The sequence below is a fragment of the Hydra vulgaris genome, chromosome 15 (genome assembly GCF_038396675.1).
Source record: "Hydra vulgaris chromosome 15, alternate assembly HydraT2T_AEP".
Classification (NCBI taxonomy): domain Eukaryota; kingdom Metazoa; phylum Cnidaria; class Hydrozoa; order Anthoathecata; family Hydridae; genus Hydra; species Hydra vulgaris.
In genome coordinates, this window is record NC_088934.1 from 29,900,001 (window position 1) to 29,917,400 (window position 17,400).

General features: G+C 24.7%; 1 protein-coding gene and 1 long non-coding RNA gene across 2 annotated transcripts in view; one reads left to right on the plus strand and one right to left on the minus strand.

Annotated features, from left to right (window-relative positions):
- LOC136091632 (uncharacterized) overlaps window positions 1-6,737 on the minus strand; it is a 7,283-nt gene extending 546 nt beyond the window's left edge. Inside the window, exon 1 of the long non-coding RNA XR_010644140.1 lies at window positions 6,516-6,737. This is a non-coding gene — a long non-coding RNA (uncharacterized LOC136091632). The remainder of the gene's footprint in view (window positions 1-6,515) is intronic.
- LOC136091427 (uncharacterized) overlaps window positions 1-17,400 on the plus strand; it is a 139,405-nt gene that overhangs the window by 51,938 nt on the left and 70,067 nt on the right. The window lies entirely within an intron of this gene.

Here is a 17,400-nt window from a genome sequence, read left to right on the forward strand (position 1 = left end):
CCAACAAACTGATGACTAAATGATGCTAATTATATTTTGATTGACCGATTAATATAATTGATAAGCAATGAATCTTTTATCACAAATTATAAAATTATTTGAAGTTTTTATTAAATCAAATGAAATTAAAACTTGTTTTTGTGATTTTATTATAAATAACTATGCTTTTTATACATAACATACTTATCTGTTTAGCTTGTTGTCATCATAATGTTCATATGAACAAAAAAAATACAAGCTTTTAATTCAAAAAACTCCATAAGTAACTACATAACTCCATAAGTAACTGTATAACTATATATTTCTGGGGTAAACACAAACAATTAAACTAAGAGTAAAACTAAATTATAAGTTATTTATAACTTAAGACTTCTAACTAAGCGCACTGAATTTATTATTATTTACTTGTTACTAAAATTAACATTATTTTCTAATTTCATAACATTAACTTGTTCTAAAAATTTAAATAAAGATTTATTTAAAATTTCGAAATATTTTAAACAAAGATCTTTGTTGAAAGTTTATTTCATATTTTTTGAACTAAAATGAGTTTTATAAATCTGTATTCCTTTAAATATCAGCATCAGTTACAAAAACTTTACTAAATAATTCTATGCTTGCAAAACATAATTGACCTCTTAACATAAAATTATACTAAGTTTAAAAAAAAAATGGCTTACTGATATTTAAACTAAGTTATTGTCAACTTTTTCGAACAAAAATAGCCTGTTAAAATTTTAATAAACCATCTTCAAATTAAAACATTTTTTTATTTTTGAAGATCTTGAAAAGTTAAACTTTAATTGTTCTAAAAAAAGATAAAAAATAATAAAAAAAATTTGCCTTAATAATAATACCTTGATAATAAAAAATTTTAAGTTCACCTATTTTGATATTGAGTAATTTAAAAAAAAATTTTATTTTATGTACAAAATGTAATCATGATCTCATTAAAAATCTAATTTTTCTTGACCCCTTTTCTCCTTAAGAAGTATTTAATATATGTGGGTTAACCTAATAAAACAAAATAACCCTAAAATTATTTTTTTTTCATTACAAAAAATGTAACTTGCAAGGTGGCAAAGAATATATATAAATTAACTTTCAACACATAACAGCTTTGCGTATATTGAACGATCGTGTATAAAATATTTATTATATGAGATAAACATTAAAACTATATTTTAACAGTCAAAATTTTTTTCCTATATATGTATATATATATTTTCCTATAAATAAAGACGAGATAATTAAAACAATTGAAAATTTATTACGCTTAAGGAAGGACCTGAGTCCTCCGAAACCACACTGATGATAGAGCAGTAATCGATAAGTCATTGGCGATATGCGCCTTGGAGAATAACAAACCATTTTGTGATTTTCTTATAAGCTCTACTTATGCGGAAAAAGTGTGTATTTTGATTTTATTTGCTCATAAAGCAGTTTTTTAGAATGAACGACTTTATAAAAAAAATTATAAAGTAAACAAGGAGCAAGTATAGAAATGATCGGTTTTGAATAGATACAATGAAAATGGTCGGTTTGGTAAAGACACGTAATTTATTAACGTTATAATTATCTTGTTTTATCTTCACATTTTTGAGCTTTCAAAAACGATGTAAAAAATAAAAGCTTTAGAACACGATATATAAAAACATTTTTAAAAATTATGTTTTCTAAGCAACTTTTTTACTTTTAACTTAGATACAGTAAAAAAACATTATTGTGACACTACCAATTATTAAATATTTTTCAAAAGTTGGATAAAAAACAAGATAATTTTAACATCTCACTTTATGGGTCAGAACACCTCATATATATATATATATATATATATATATATATATATATATATATATATACATATATATATATATATAAATATATATATATATATATATATATATATATATATATATATATATATGTATATATATATATATATATATATATATATATATATATATATATATATAGATATATATATATATATATATATATATATATATATATATAATATATATATATATATATATATATATATATATATATATATATATATATATGAAGACCTCAGTGGAAAAACCGGTGTTGTCGCATTTAAAAAATTTTGAGTAAGAATTTATTGATCATTCATAAAAATTTTTATATTAGGCAAAAAAAGTTAAAGATGAAGGAAAAATAATCGTATTTTGATTAATTTATTTAAAGTTTTTTAGACATTGCCTTTTTTTTGTTGTTTTATATAAAGACTTTATTAATGATTAATAAATATTTTCTCAAAACTTGTAAAATGTGACAACGCTGGTTTTTGCACTGAGGTCTTCATATATAGATATATATATATATATATATATATACATATATATATATATATATATCTATATATATATATATATATATATATATATATATATATATATATTTATATATATATATATATATATATATATATATATATATCTCTATATATATAAATTCGCGTTTCAGATTAGCTAGTCTGTTTAAAGTAATGCTGAAATTACTTGTAGTAATGCCCACCTTGTGTGAGTGATAAGGAAGTCTTGTTCAAAGTCGGTTTAATGGTGAAAATATAAGTAAAAGCCGATTTAGTGGTGAAAAGTAGTAATTTAGCATTATTTGTGCAAAGTGTAAATAGTTATTTTTTTATTTTAGATTTTTTTGAAAATGATAAATTTTTTTTTGCCTAATTTATTTTATTTTAAATTTAATGAAGCGCCCAAATTAAAATAACAAAAAAATGTTTTTATGCTTAGCTGTATTTTTAACTCACAAAATTGTCAGGATACCAGTGCATATTAAAGCGCATTAAATAATAGGCTAAAAATATACGTGACAAAAAAACAAACTTCTTCACAACTTTTTTATACCAAGTGTAATAACTCAACACCATTTAAGTCGGTATTCTCTATTAGTGCAACTTTGTTGCTTTAACAAATTTCTATGCAATGTTGAAATAAACTTGCATTGTAAATAAAATTTGAAGTGCATAGAATTGAAAATAAAATTGTAAATAAAATTGTAAATAAAATTTGAAGTGCATAGAAAAAAAGAAAAATATAAAAACCGCATTATTTTATCTGAAAAAAAAAGACACGTATAAAAAACAACAAAAAATGAATTATATTTTAATAGAATTATTATTTGAGATATGCAAATGCCAAATGTAGTATGTATATTTATATATAAAAAGTCCACCTATATAACGTTATGTATCGATAAGTGTAAATATCAGTACTACTGTCTGTAGGGCTACAAATTTAAATGTCCACAGTATATGTCAAAATTAATTCTTTTATGAAAATTTGTAACAGTTCTTAACATTTTCTTTAAATCTTTCCCCATCCTCCTTAATAGTTCTGCTTTCTAAAATTTACCTGCTTAGTTAAATATTTGCCGAGACTAGTATTAAAGCAGCTGTATTGAAAGTTTTTATCGTTGAGAGTTAGAGTATAAAGACGTTAAAACCAGAATTTCTCTTCGGAACAAATAAATAGATTAGGAGTACAAATAAACCCTAAGTATGTAGAAAAGTAATTATTCCCACACCTAAGGTTTGAAAGATTAAGAAAAAAATTAATTATCGTTTAACTTTTTTTAAAAGAGCAGTTTTTAAATCAATTATTTTATATATAAATATTTTAATAAATTATTCATATATATATTAAAGGAAATAAGTGTATATAAGGTTGGTGTGGAATAGACTTACCAAGACCCGTTTTTTACGCGTATAAACAGTTAATACTTATCAATCCAAAGCTTTACTTTAAATGCGTTAACTGTCTAGCACATTTAAAACAAAATTAGTTAAAATAAGTTAAAACAAAGTATTGTTTTAACATATCAATCTAAACACACTGTTAAATTTAACAAAATGTTTGCACGGGCTTAACTTTGCCAATGTAAATTTACTTAAGTGTGAAAGTGGGCGCAGGCGATCACCGGCCATTCCTGTCGAGGCCTACATATATATATATGTATATATATATATATATATATATATATATATATATATATATATATATATATATATATATATATATATATATATATATATATATATATATATAAGCCATTCTTTTTAAAGTTTTAATGAACTAATTAAAATTTATATTTTGTTTATAAAAATGCTAAAGGTCATTATTTTAAACTCTGAAGACAACTTACAAGGAAAATGTACACATTTTAAAATTAAAAAAAACGCTTTTCAAAAAGTGCTTTTACAAACAACTATAATAAGATTTTAGTTATTAAGTAGATTACAAAGCAAGAAAAATGAAAAATACATAATTCTATGTGTTAAAAACACAGCCATAACAGTCAAAAAGACCTACAACTTACTAAAACCTACTTTGTAAAACATTAAAGAAAAAAAAAATAGAATAAAATAAAAGACTTAGGTAAAACCAAAAAAATAACATCCTGCTTAATTTTACAGAATAAAACTACAATTGTAATAGCGATACACAATAAATAGAACTTTCTAGAGTCTAACATTTTTTCTCCTAACAACAAAATAACTTATAATAAGGATCGAAATAAAATAATACATAACATAGTACAATTGAAGACATAAAATCAAGAAGGTCCCAAGTCAAAAACTAAACATTTTTCAGGAGATTAAAAAACCAAAAAACAATTTTTTTTTTAAGTTATTCAAAAAAATTTACAAATGGAAATTACTAATTTAAATTAAGTAAGTCTTGAGAGATAAAAGATTAGTATTTTTAGAGGATAAACGATTGAAGCTTGTTCAGTGAAGGCTAATAAACAATGCGGTACTTAGGACGTTCTTGATCTCATATGTCAAGGATGAACGAAAAATAAGAAATAAATGTCTACAAAACATATTAATCAGCTTAATAGCAATGTAATATAAAGTAGAATAAAAAATGTAATAAAAGCTGGTAGAATATTAACAAAATATCAGCTAAGAAACTATTGTTCAAAATATTTAGGCTATTAAAAATGTTTATTCATCCAACTCAATAATCTCATTATTGGAGTCATTACCTTCACTATTTTGGATGGAAAGTAACGACTGATAAAACAACTTAGCCTCATCACTAACAAACTTGTTTACTTTTTGCAAATATTTGAATTTGGCAGATTTAATTGGCAAACTCATAGTGTTCATCGAGACGATGTAACCCATAGATGTGTAACGCTTTGTTATATTTCAATCTGAGCTAATGAATTCGTTCTGTAGATGTTTTGTTTATGTTAGTGTTTCATGCACTTTGGATGTTATATTTCTTAAAGTGTTAATTTCACTGCTTCCAACATTAATAATAATTATTAATTATTAGGCAATAAATAATTATGTTATATTATATTAGCGCTAATTAAATAATTATTATTTATGAAAAATTATTATAAGGCAATATGCCTATCAATATTATTGCATATTATCTCCATTTCCGATTATTTTGGACTTAGGACGTTCTTGATCTCAGGACGTTATTGTTCTTAAAGTGATATTTTCACTGCTTCCAACATTAATTTTATGAAAAGTTATCACAAGACAATATGCGTAACATGTCTATCAACATTATTGCACATTATCTCAATTTTTGATTATTTTGGACTTTAGACGTTCTTGATCTCAGGTCTTCAATTTATTTTGAGAACTATTAAAAATTAATCAATTTGGACTAGATAGAGTGAAGAATCTTAGTTATTTTATTTTGTTTTCTGTGTAAAGAGGGCAAAAATCTTTTGCTTGTGTAAACCAAAAGTTTTAGACGAGTTATCAAAATTTAAGAATGAAATAGGTATTTTTATTAGAGGTGTATTGAAATGGAAACTTTAAATTCCAAGCAGAAGCGTATTTGCCGGAACTACATAAAGACTTACAGGCGGAATTCCGGACGTAACAAGAACTATAGTTTTATAAGTTTTTTCCTCCAAAAATAAAAGTGGAAACCTGTAGCATTGTGGCTATATAATATTAGAGTTATGAGGCGTCCAGCAAAAAGAAACCATGACCTTCTTTTATTTTACTTTGAACTATTTAAAAAAACTTATGAAAATAGTATATACAAAAATGTATATGTTTGTAATCTATGCATATAGAGTTATAATCGAAGAATAATTTTAGATGCATCACAATTTTAATTTAGTAATAAGTTATATGTGATATTTTTTAATCCTATAACATTTTAATATCAAATTTAATGCTGCTGCACCTACAGCTGCCCCTGTTAGTCATTTAAACGTATTTAGCCATAACTTACGGCATCCATTACACCCGTTCAAATGACGAAAGAGAATCATAGCACTTTTTGTATATGAAAATGTAAACAAAAGTTTATGCAAATGATTATTTTGTGTAAACCTCAAATATAAAGTTTACAAAAGTTTAAAACTTTATGTTTGAAGTTTACATAACTTATGGAATGTTTAAATATACATCAAGTTTTACATTTTTACTTTTACTTTTAATTTGCTTTGCGGCAATATCTTGTAAATTTTGATTTAAAGCATTAATTTACCTTTTTATAAAGTTATTCCGTCTGTTGTTGAATACATAGTGTTGAAAATTGTCAGATTAGTGCGCCTTAGTGACCAAAGTGGTTAGCTTCCAGCGCTTCCGTCGTAAAACTCAAGGATTAAAATCCTGTAACTTGTACATTACTTTTTTATTATTTTAAAATAGTGACGGATTATTGAAGAGCTTAAATAAAAATAGAATGAGCGCGCTAAAATCACCTTTGAAACTTTTGAAACACAGTAAGAACTAACAATTTATTTTTTTAATCTAGGAAATTGGAAACTGCATTAAACAAAATAAATAAACTTGTTCATTTGTCATCTTGAGAATAAATGAAATGCAAACATTATTTTTTTACGCTCATTTAACATTAAAGCATTTTATTTACAATATGCATGAACTATGACGTGGTCTGGATTTAAATTTTAATAGATAAATACAAAGCAAAAAGAACATAAAAAGAGCACTTTCCAAAAGTAAACTTCCGCATGACATTGGGAAAACTTTAGAATTTTGTTGGAATGGAACGCTAAAAAACAAAATGATATTTTAAACATTTTGTTAAAAAAGGAAATAATTGAAAATCTCTGAAAAGAACTTTCTAAATTCTTTTTTTTTGCTTTGTAAATACTTTAACCCTGGGTGTTCAGGGCTAAAGTATTTACAAATAAATTTTAATAATGATAATAAATAATAAAACATTTTTAAAGCTCTAATAATGTTATATTGAATATTACATAACATATAAAGATATTATATATGTTTTTTTTTTTGGGTAATAATTCTCAGCAAGATTGAGATAGCCACTCTATCAAAGAGGGCTAGTTTAGTTGTGCTTACAACACTCTTTCAATTCTATAACTCTGAAACGCGAACCTTGACAAAAAAATTAAGCTCGCTTTTGTTAAAGATGTCGTGGATATTAAATTCGGAACTTCTTGCTTACGCTATAGCAAATAAAAGAGTTTTAAAAATTTTAAAGTTATCAAAACAAAAAAAAAACGACTATATAAAGAATAAGTAATAATGTTATCGATATGAAATAAACCATGACGTAACATGACCTGTATTATACTGGTCATGTTAAGTTCATTAAGGATTTTTTTAAAGTGTAGTTTCGAATTTTTATTAATTTTTTTTATACCAATTGCAAATAATCAAGTTTCTAGCGGGTATTCTAATTATTATTTAGAATATCTGCTTTGGGTACTAATTTCCGAACAGCTATTAAATAGCGGTTTGCACAACCAAAGGTTTTTAAAGTTTTTAAAGTTTCTTATATTATAAATTAATTTTTTGGTTCATAACTCAAAAAGGTAGACGATTTGTATAGTTTTTTTTTATTATCGCTAACTGAAAAATATTTAATTAATGAACAAGTATAGAGATATTTGGTGTAGGATAGACATAGCAAGACCCTTTACTTTAAGGGTAAGACAGCTAGTAATACATTTACGCTGTATATTAAAATAAAACGAGGGTATAAGAATTCGAGAACAAAAATAAATGGCTTTTAAATGTTAAATCATATTTAAATTACCGGAATAGAAAGAGTATTTCTTTTTCATATATTTAACATTAATAAATAAAATATTTATTATTAGCTTGAATTAATAATGCAATACATTTAAAACTAGTTTAAATTATATTTGATGTTTATACAATTGTTCTTCAGAAATATTATATACAATCTTTTCACTAAAATCAAGTTAATCTTAGATTCTATGTATATCTCTGCTTTATTGATATAATCTGAAAATGCTTAGATTTTGTTTTTGCCTTAACTTCAGAACGCAAAATCAACATTTTTATTAGTTCTACTCTATGCTTAAATGTTTTTAATTTATTGTTTTTACGTTAGGAATCGCTTTAATAACCATTTCATTAATGAAACACACATATATAATAAATTTACATATTTAAAAAATGTTTACTATACCAACATTAAAATAGTTTTAAAAAAAATATTTAGCATAATACATGTTTGCCTAAAAAATTACATAATAAATTCATATCAAATTAAAGAAAAACATTTATTACCAAAACAAATTGATTTTTATAATGGTTTCATTTTGAATACGTTATAAACTTAAAAAAACAAGTAAAATACTGCCTAATAAATAATATTTAATAATAATCTATAAAGTTAAACAAAGTCAAATTTAAATGAAGCAAAAAAAATTTTTTATATGTTTTAAATAACTTCTCACATTGAGCTTAAAGTTTTAAATAAATTTTGGCAAATCATATTATGTCAAGTTATTAAGCTATATAAAAAATGCCTAATAAATCAAAACTGCTTTATTATAGTTATTTTAAAGTTCATACTATTATAAAATCCAAATATTAAACTTCTTATGTATAAACACAATGATAAATTTAACAGGTAATTCCAACATGCTTTGTTTTGAAAGAGTCTTCTCTAGAAATACAAGGTCATCAACTGAAAGTAGTGCTAAATAATTCCATTAATTTTATTGCGGCTAACTGTAATTCTAATTGCAGAATTTAAATCAATTGACACTATTTGTGTTTCAATTTGCTGCAAACAATATAAATTGTTTTTACATTTTAACAGGTAGCCACAAAAATATGCAAATACTTTTTTATTTATTGCTTTAAATAAGTGTTTGTAAAAACTTTAACAAAAAATATTCTTGCAATGTTAAAACCAGTTATCACATTATACAAAATTATGAATAAACCGTAACTAAAAGTAAATATTTTATAGAAACAATATCCAAAAACTTTTCATTTACTGAAATTGTAAAAGGGCTTTCGTAATAAGGTTGAGAAAGATAAAAAGATTTAGCTTAATATACAAACTGTATAGTCTAATTTCAAATATATAAGCTTTATGTTATATGCACAACAGCATCAAAATCATACTATATAAAACATACTGTTTCAAATCGAATACTTAAATTGCCAGATTTGTATCACTTCATCTTGCGTTACAATCTGTTTTATGAGAGCAGAATCACATCTTATTTTCAAACGAACTGTGAAAAATGAACTGTTAGGATATCTTATTCTCTATTCCTTGAATTAATCTTTTCTTTTTATCATTTCATGTAAAATTGGAGATATTAAAGATTGAAGAAAAGATAATGCTTGAGCAAACGTTAACGGTTTTCGCAATAGATCTTTTACGTATGGCTAAAGACTGAAATAAAACTATCTTGTTTACCTTACGTTTTCCTTGTTACAAGGTTATTTTATTTTAATGCCTTTTTTAAAGTTTATAAAATTTTTTTATATGCATTTATATTATTTATAAATATTTAAAAAATAGTTATGATTTGAGAAATGCGTCATAGGTTAAATGATGTAAAAACTTTTCTTTTTATGCAGTAGCTTTCAACTTTGTTAAATTCAAAATATAAAGGATATTAAGGATACTCGATAATGAAAGCATGCAAATAAGTACGTCAGTATAGACAAAATGCTACTATCTCAATGGTTCTTCGCCAATTTCTCTACATATTTACTTTATAAAACCATAAAAAAAGCTTTAAAATATACTCGACAATGCACTCAAAAAGTACACACAGTAACACCAATCATGCACATTATTGTACTGTAATATACTCATATGTTTAACAGCTGTTGATGGATTGGGCCAGTATTGTATAAAACGTAAGACAAATGTTTTTATAAATAATCTATATACTGAATTTTAACAAAAATTGTTATATATTGGCCTACCGTTTTACGTAACATTAGATTGTTGGAACAAATAGGTGATTTGCATTGCTAGGTTAAAATTTAATGAGAAATAAAACCAAAAATGTACGGCACAATTATAAAAGTCATTCTTTCAATTTACATGATTTCTCCGTTCAATATACATATTGCAAACCCAAACATATCAAAAACTGCCACATTATGTTTTAAATTAAAGAAATTTCATTTGAAATTTATGGAGTAGTTTTGAAACCAGCAGAACTACTTGTTATTGAATCATGTTTAGCTAATGGTATTTGGTGCTCACAACTCTCATCTTTTCTTCCGCAATTTCTATCACATGCCGGCCTAAACCATGCTTATTTGACTTCTTATTTTCTGCACAAAAATTCGTGTTTGTTTTATTATGCACCAAAGAACAAAACGAATTAAAAGTAATTGTGTAATGCAAAATTAAAACTGAAAAAACAATTTTTGTTAATCACTTAACATTGACAAAATATGCAATCAACAATTTTCCAATTCTGGTTTTTTGTCCTCTCCCTACATCGTTTAATTTTAAAGGTAAGCATCTTTTGAAAATTATTCTTAGTAAACAACATATTCAAAATCCTTCGTCTTTAACTCCAATTTATCTCAAAAAATTAAGATGCAAAACATACTACTTGAAAATAACTAATGTTACTTTTGGTTAGATTTAATTTCATATAAAATCTTAGTTACAAAAAACCTTGGAAGAGTATTTTGTTTAAAGTACATAGTTCATATAAAGATATCATACAAAATGCAAAAACGGATCATTAAAAAATATTTACCATGTGCTTAAGTATTTTCATGTCCTTTATTTTTTGCTCTAGAGTATATAAGTTCTCAGCTGCTTCAATTGGCAATGACACACCTCAGGAAAAAAATTAATTGGCATATCATTCTTACTCTTTCTAGTTATGCTTAAAATTAAATTTCATATGTTTTTTAATTTACCAAGTTGTACTTCAATGTTTGCCGTTCGTGCCAATGATACCTGCACATCTTTAGGGGAAGAATTTTATTTTGAAACAATAGTGTTTATAATATTTTTAAAAACTATATAACAAACTACATTTAACATTCAAAGTTTATGAAAGTAAATACAATATTCATTATTAAAGCAAATAAATTTAATGACAAAGGGTAAATTATAACGATAAAAATATATACTTGCTCGTGGATTCGAATTGTTTTATTTTACGATGGACTTTGCTGCTGTTCATTCAATTTCTGGTACTAACACAAAACAATTTTCGTTAACGTTTGAGAACAGACGGGACCATAAAACAAAACAGTTTACTTTAAAACAATGTTTTTCTAATGTTTCTAAATAAGTTTTTTTTACATTTTATTATTATTCTGAATATTAATAGTAATGCAACTTTTAAAACTAATAACATCTATAAAAATATTGTATAACCTTTGTCTATTAGATAAACCTAAAAAAACATTTATATAATGAATAATAATGAAACATCGGCAACTGTTAAAACTTTAAACTCATATGATAACTATGTTTTTATTCCTATGAGTTGATTTCAAATGGATTTCAAAAATGATCTAAGCTTTGATATTTTGATTATTGCACAAGAAAATTTTAATTAACACTCTGACTTTTTATCCTTAAAATATGAAAAAGTCATTAATAAATTGTAAAAGTTAAACCTATGAGTAAGGAATTCCAATCATCAGATAAAAGGAATTTTAAATAAAATCTCACCATTTATTAAATTTTTTTACTCTACTTATCAGACCAAACGTTCAACTTCTGCAAAGAGATTGGATTTATAGGTAAAACCCCTATTTTGATAAAATTTCTTGTATTATTATATGAAATTGAGGATAAATCATTACTAAAATAATTTGAAGAGTCATCTACACCAAGATATACACAATTTTTTGTCTCTTTAATCTTTGTTTTTGCTGATCATTTTAACTGTCTTCTTTTTTTGTCTTCAGAGCAGAAGTTCTGCTAAGTTCAATCTTGCATTGCTATAAAAATCTATAAACTAGTTTATTATTATTTAAGTTATAACTAAATTAAATGTATAAACTTAAAGCTGTTAAATGTTGTACGCAAACTAAATATAAACGATAACCTATGGAATCAATTAAAAACTAATGAAAACAAGAATAATGACCCTCGGCCTAATGAAGATGAGTATATGCAGGTTTATTTTGATTAAAATCGATTGATTTAAATCACATTATCGGACGAATAAAAATCATATTTTAAATTGAGTTTTTTTATTGTAACTGATATTTAATGATTGTTTATTGATTTAATCTTTTAAGTCAATCAATTGAAGGGCTTATTGTGAAACATTGACATGCCAAAAAAACAAATAATTGAGAAAAATGACTTTTAAGTTTTATTTAAATCTATAAAATCAGTGCTTACAGTAAAATAATTTTATAATTATAGCTCCAATTTTATAAATTATGCCTTAATATTTTTTTGGCTAGTATGAATTTTGCTTTAATTTCTTTTTGGCGTATACTATTTATGATTATAAAAATGGTAATAACTCATTTTTGAAAAAAGTGTTGTTTGTCATTGTTTCACAATAAACCTTTCAATTATTAAAGACAAGTCTTTGGTCTTATAATAAAATGTCTTCCAAAATTAAAAAGCTCTACATAAGTGGAATTTAAATTCTAGTAATATCACTTTTTGTACATTTCAAATATCTTCTTTATTAAAAAAACCAAACATTTGAAATGTCAATACAGTAATAAGTATTGAAAAACAAATAACTTACACAGATCTTACACAAAAATAATTTGATTAATGGCTTTACTTTCACATTGATAACTTAGATTCTATTTAAATGTTTTAATTCAAGCATTATTTAAACGTCACCTATTAATTTATAATTAAAAAAAAATTAAACATTAAGTTACAAGAACCTCTTGAAGTTGGTAACTTATAAAGTAACCCTCTAAGATTCTTAAAAGATTAAATATACTAGCTGTCTGGACCTGTAACATACAGGTGTTGGTAAATCTATTCCACACCGATTATTTTCATTACTTACTCCTTAGTTCAATATATTTTAGCAAGCAGCAGAAAAATAACTATGTATATATTGAAAAACAATACTTATTGTTTACTTTATGAAGCTATGAGGGGGAGGGGGGAGTATTTTTAAAACTTTAAAAAGCGTTTAACGTCTTAGTAGCCATAAAAAAATACCGTATAGCTTTTTTTTATGGCTATCAAAAATAGAAAAAAACACACCACGCGTACTTTTAAAATTTTGTTTTAATGAATAACTTTGAAACTCGAATATGTATAGCAGTGCATTAACGTACGTTAACCTTCATATTATTGTGATTAAATTACTTTCTTATCTTTTAATAAAAATAACTTTGAAAGACTCTATTGTTATCCCAGCAAAACCTAACAAGTTTTAAAATTATCCAATTCCTTCAAAAAAACATATGTTACTGATAATGCATTTAACAAAAATAATTTCAAGTTTCATTAAAATTTCTTTATCCCTATTATGCTTATTTTTATAGGCAACGTAATTAACTAAAAATTATATGTAACATTAAATAATAGGAAATTAGAAAATTATTTTTAATTTATAAATTTGTTTTTAACTTTAGAAAAAACAAATTTCTATTTTTTTAAACTAGAAAAATGCTTTTTAAGTTAGAAATTAAAGACAATGTTAGAGAATTGTTAGACAATAATGTTATACAATTAATAAAGAGAGATAATGTTAAAAATTGTATGCAATATTATCAATGCAACCTCACAATTTACAAACTCACGCATACTATCTGTGATGATATATAAAGAAACAATTTTTTATATGAATTGGCTTCTCATATTTGCTGCAACTAGTACAAATTATCTTTTGGCACAAAACATAACGTCTTCTTTGTGGTGCAGTTATTGCAATATGCCCCACTTTATTTTATCGAATGTTATCTAGAACGGTGGAGCTAGGACAAGAACAAGATTTTCCATTCTAGGTGTATTAATTTTGAGTAAAGCGCTGGAGCCAAGACCAGAAAGAGAATGTCTATTCTAGGTGTATCAATTTTTAGTAGAGCGGCAACAATGGTTCTCCTAATTTTCCCCTGCAGGATTTTGATATTTGTTGAAAGCTGATGTAGTCTCTATCTGTATTCAATAATTAGGTTTATGGCGTTTACAAAAAGTGGCCAGTACCATTTTTCCCCTCTACTTTAATTGCAAATCTAAAGTGCACAATCAACAAGGTCAACGTAACCCATACTTTATAATAGTGTTTGACCAGAGCTGGTTGTGTTACATATAAACGACTTTCATTTTTGACACGACGTTTTACTTTTCCAACTGGTATAGACCTAACACTGTTGCTGCAGAACGTGACTATATTATTCCTGGTTCACCTAATAATTTTATAGTGCCAAATAACTTGTATTCAAAAATACACCTAGACATTTTGTCCTTAATCTTAGCATCTGTCAAAAGTCAACCTTATTCTTCAAGTTGTTATATCAAATAGAAAGATGTAAAAAAAATTACAAAGAAGGTATAGTGATTGGTAGATTTACAAACAATCAAGCATTCCATAACCACACGAGTTCTAAGTGGATCATCACTCTTTTCAGTTGTTTTCTTACCCTCACAAATAGTAAGTTTATGTGGCATTCCACATGAATTTTTATAACCCAGTGTTTATAACTAAACCGAATAGGCTTATTCCTCACGAATTGCTTACAGAAATAAAAAGAAGAAACTACTAATTAAACCCCTAACAGCGACATTGGTTACCATCCTATTTACTTGAACTATTTTTACAACCCTTTGAATTTATTACTGATTACTTAAGGAAAACTTTATAGTTCCAATCAAGGAAACTTTGACTATTTTGTTATATCACTGCAATATCATGCTTCCAGCAACTTATAAGATAAGTTTATATTGTTAATTTGCATTTTAAATCCGATCAATTTAAACACAGAAAACTGCATAACATATAGCAGTATAGTTTACCCAGCGCAATCAATATAGTGTGAACACAAAATTAGATCACCAAAAAAAAAATAACGCAAAAAAACTTTAAATCAATGGTGCTCATGCTTTTATTCGCAATAAAGAAATTTGGATTCTTTTGCTTCTAAAGTAACCAAATCGACGACAGATTTTGATTTCATTACATAAATCAATCATAAAGTTTACAAACATATTTTAAGCGCTGTGTTTAATTTTTAATTATTTTTTCATGTTCTGTGTCAATAGTTTTTCCAAATTTAAAATTATTTACAAGCTGTAAAAATTTGTGCATGGCTTGTAAATGGTGTTCTGATCATTTGTGACTTTGCTATCACAAACTTAAATGTACCCAATCATTTAATCCATTAAAACAGAGAGCAGCGGTATTTGATGAGAACAATTTACATGCACAACAGATTGTGGAATCCTTAGTTTTGGAATATAATAACTACTTTCGTATGTATTGTTCCAATTCGTTAGTTTTCTTTAATAATAGCATTTAGAAAAATTTCTATAATTAAAATCTTTTGGAAAATCGTAACTGTTCACTTGTATTACGCCATTTTGTATAATTGTTATTCTAATTTTTTCATTTATATTTTCGTTTTCAAGTGCCAATATCATTCATAGTAATACTAGTTATATCATCTTTGTCGATATTTTTATTGTTTTGATGCCAGAAAGTTTTCACTGATTAATCTTGTTTATTTAATATCAGTGAGATGACTTTTTTAAATGCGTTTCCCTCTGCTTCATTGATATTTTTTATTTGTTTAATTGTCATATCCACGCTTTCACCATCATCAAGAATGGTACTAGGTATATGATAGTTATTTTTAGTTTCTTGAACCTTTTCTGGTTTTAAAAATTTTGCCAGACTATCTCTTTGTTTATCCGCAGCTTCTTCTCTTTTTCTTTTTCTTTTTTGATTCATGATACCCACACGTATACTTTTGTACAGCATCTCTTACCCTAGAAGTCATTTTTAGTTCTTTCTAAAAATAATTTTGGCTATTATAAAGAGCAACGCCGTAAAATTTGACGGGAAATAATAATCAAAAAGGGTAAAATTAATAAAAAAATTTTTGAAAAAATTTTAAAAATATAAGCTTTTTTATATTTATTTTGTAAAAGCAGAATACTTTTAATCGAAAATTATAAAAAAAGAACATTTTTATCATAAGTTATAAAATTAGAACACTTTTAGAGAAATGTCAACAAGCTTATTTTTTAATCAATAATACAAGGTTTCCTTTATTCTACTTTATATGAACTACGCAATATGGTTTAAAAACATTTATAGTGTGCGTTTTAATTTTTAAATAAACAGACATGCGAACCGAGAATATTTATAATGATAAAATATTGGAATAAATTTCTAAATGCAGTCATGGAAATAAGTTTCTCCTGAAAAACAATCAAAATAAGTGCGCATATATAATAATTATAATAAATCCATATATAATAATTATAATAAATTTTTTTAAAAGGCAATTCTTAATTCTTTTTAAAATAATAGCAACAAATCCACAAATATGAGAAAATTTACAGTATTTAAGACATTTATAATATTATTTAGTTTAATATCTGGTATATATATGTTTTTTTAATTTAATAATTGATTTCTGATGAGTCTATTGATAAAACATATTAAAATAAAAAATATTTTTAATAAGTGGTTTTCTGCTAATTTATGTTTTTTTCTTATTATAAATTATAGAAACTCACTAATTATTACAAATTTTATTTTGAGGTGCTTTAGACACAAGTATTATTTTAGAAGTGCATTACCGTAAATATAATTGAAAAATTTTTTTTTTTTTTAAAAGCAACAACGATTTAAAAATTGAGAGTTTTTCACTGTGTAATAACTTGTGATTAGAATTTAGTAATATAAAATACAACGTGAAATTTATTGTGAAGATTTTCCGATTTGAACAGTTAGATTGTGTAAATTTATAAAAGTTGTTGTACTCAAAACTTATTTTTTAATCTTATTGTCATATAAAGATACAAACCTGTCTGATTAAAGTGACATTATATATTTTTTTTAATGTTTAAAAGAAACAAAAATAATGCCTCTTCAATCAAATGCTGATTAGTTATAATAAGCAAAAACTAATCGCATAGGTAACGTTATTTTATCAAAATTTGTGATATATATATATATATATAT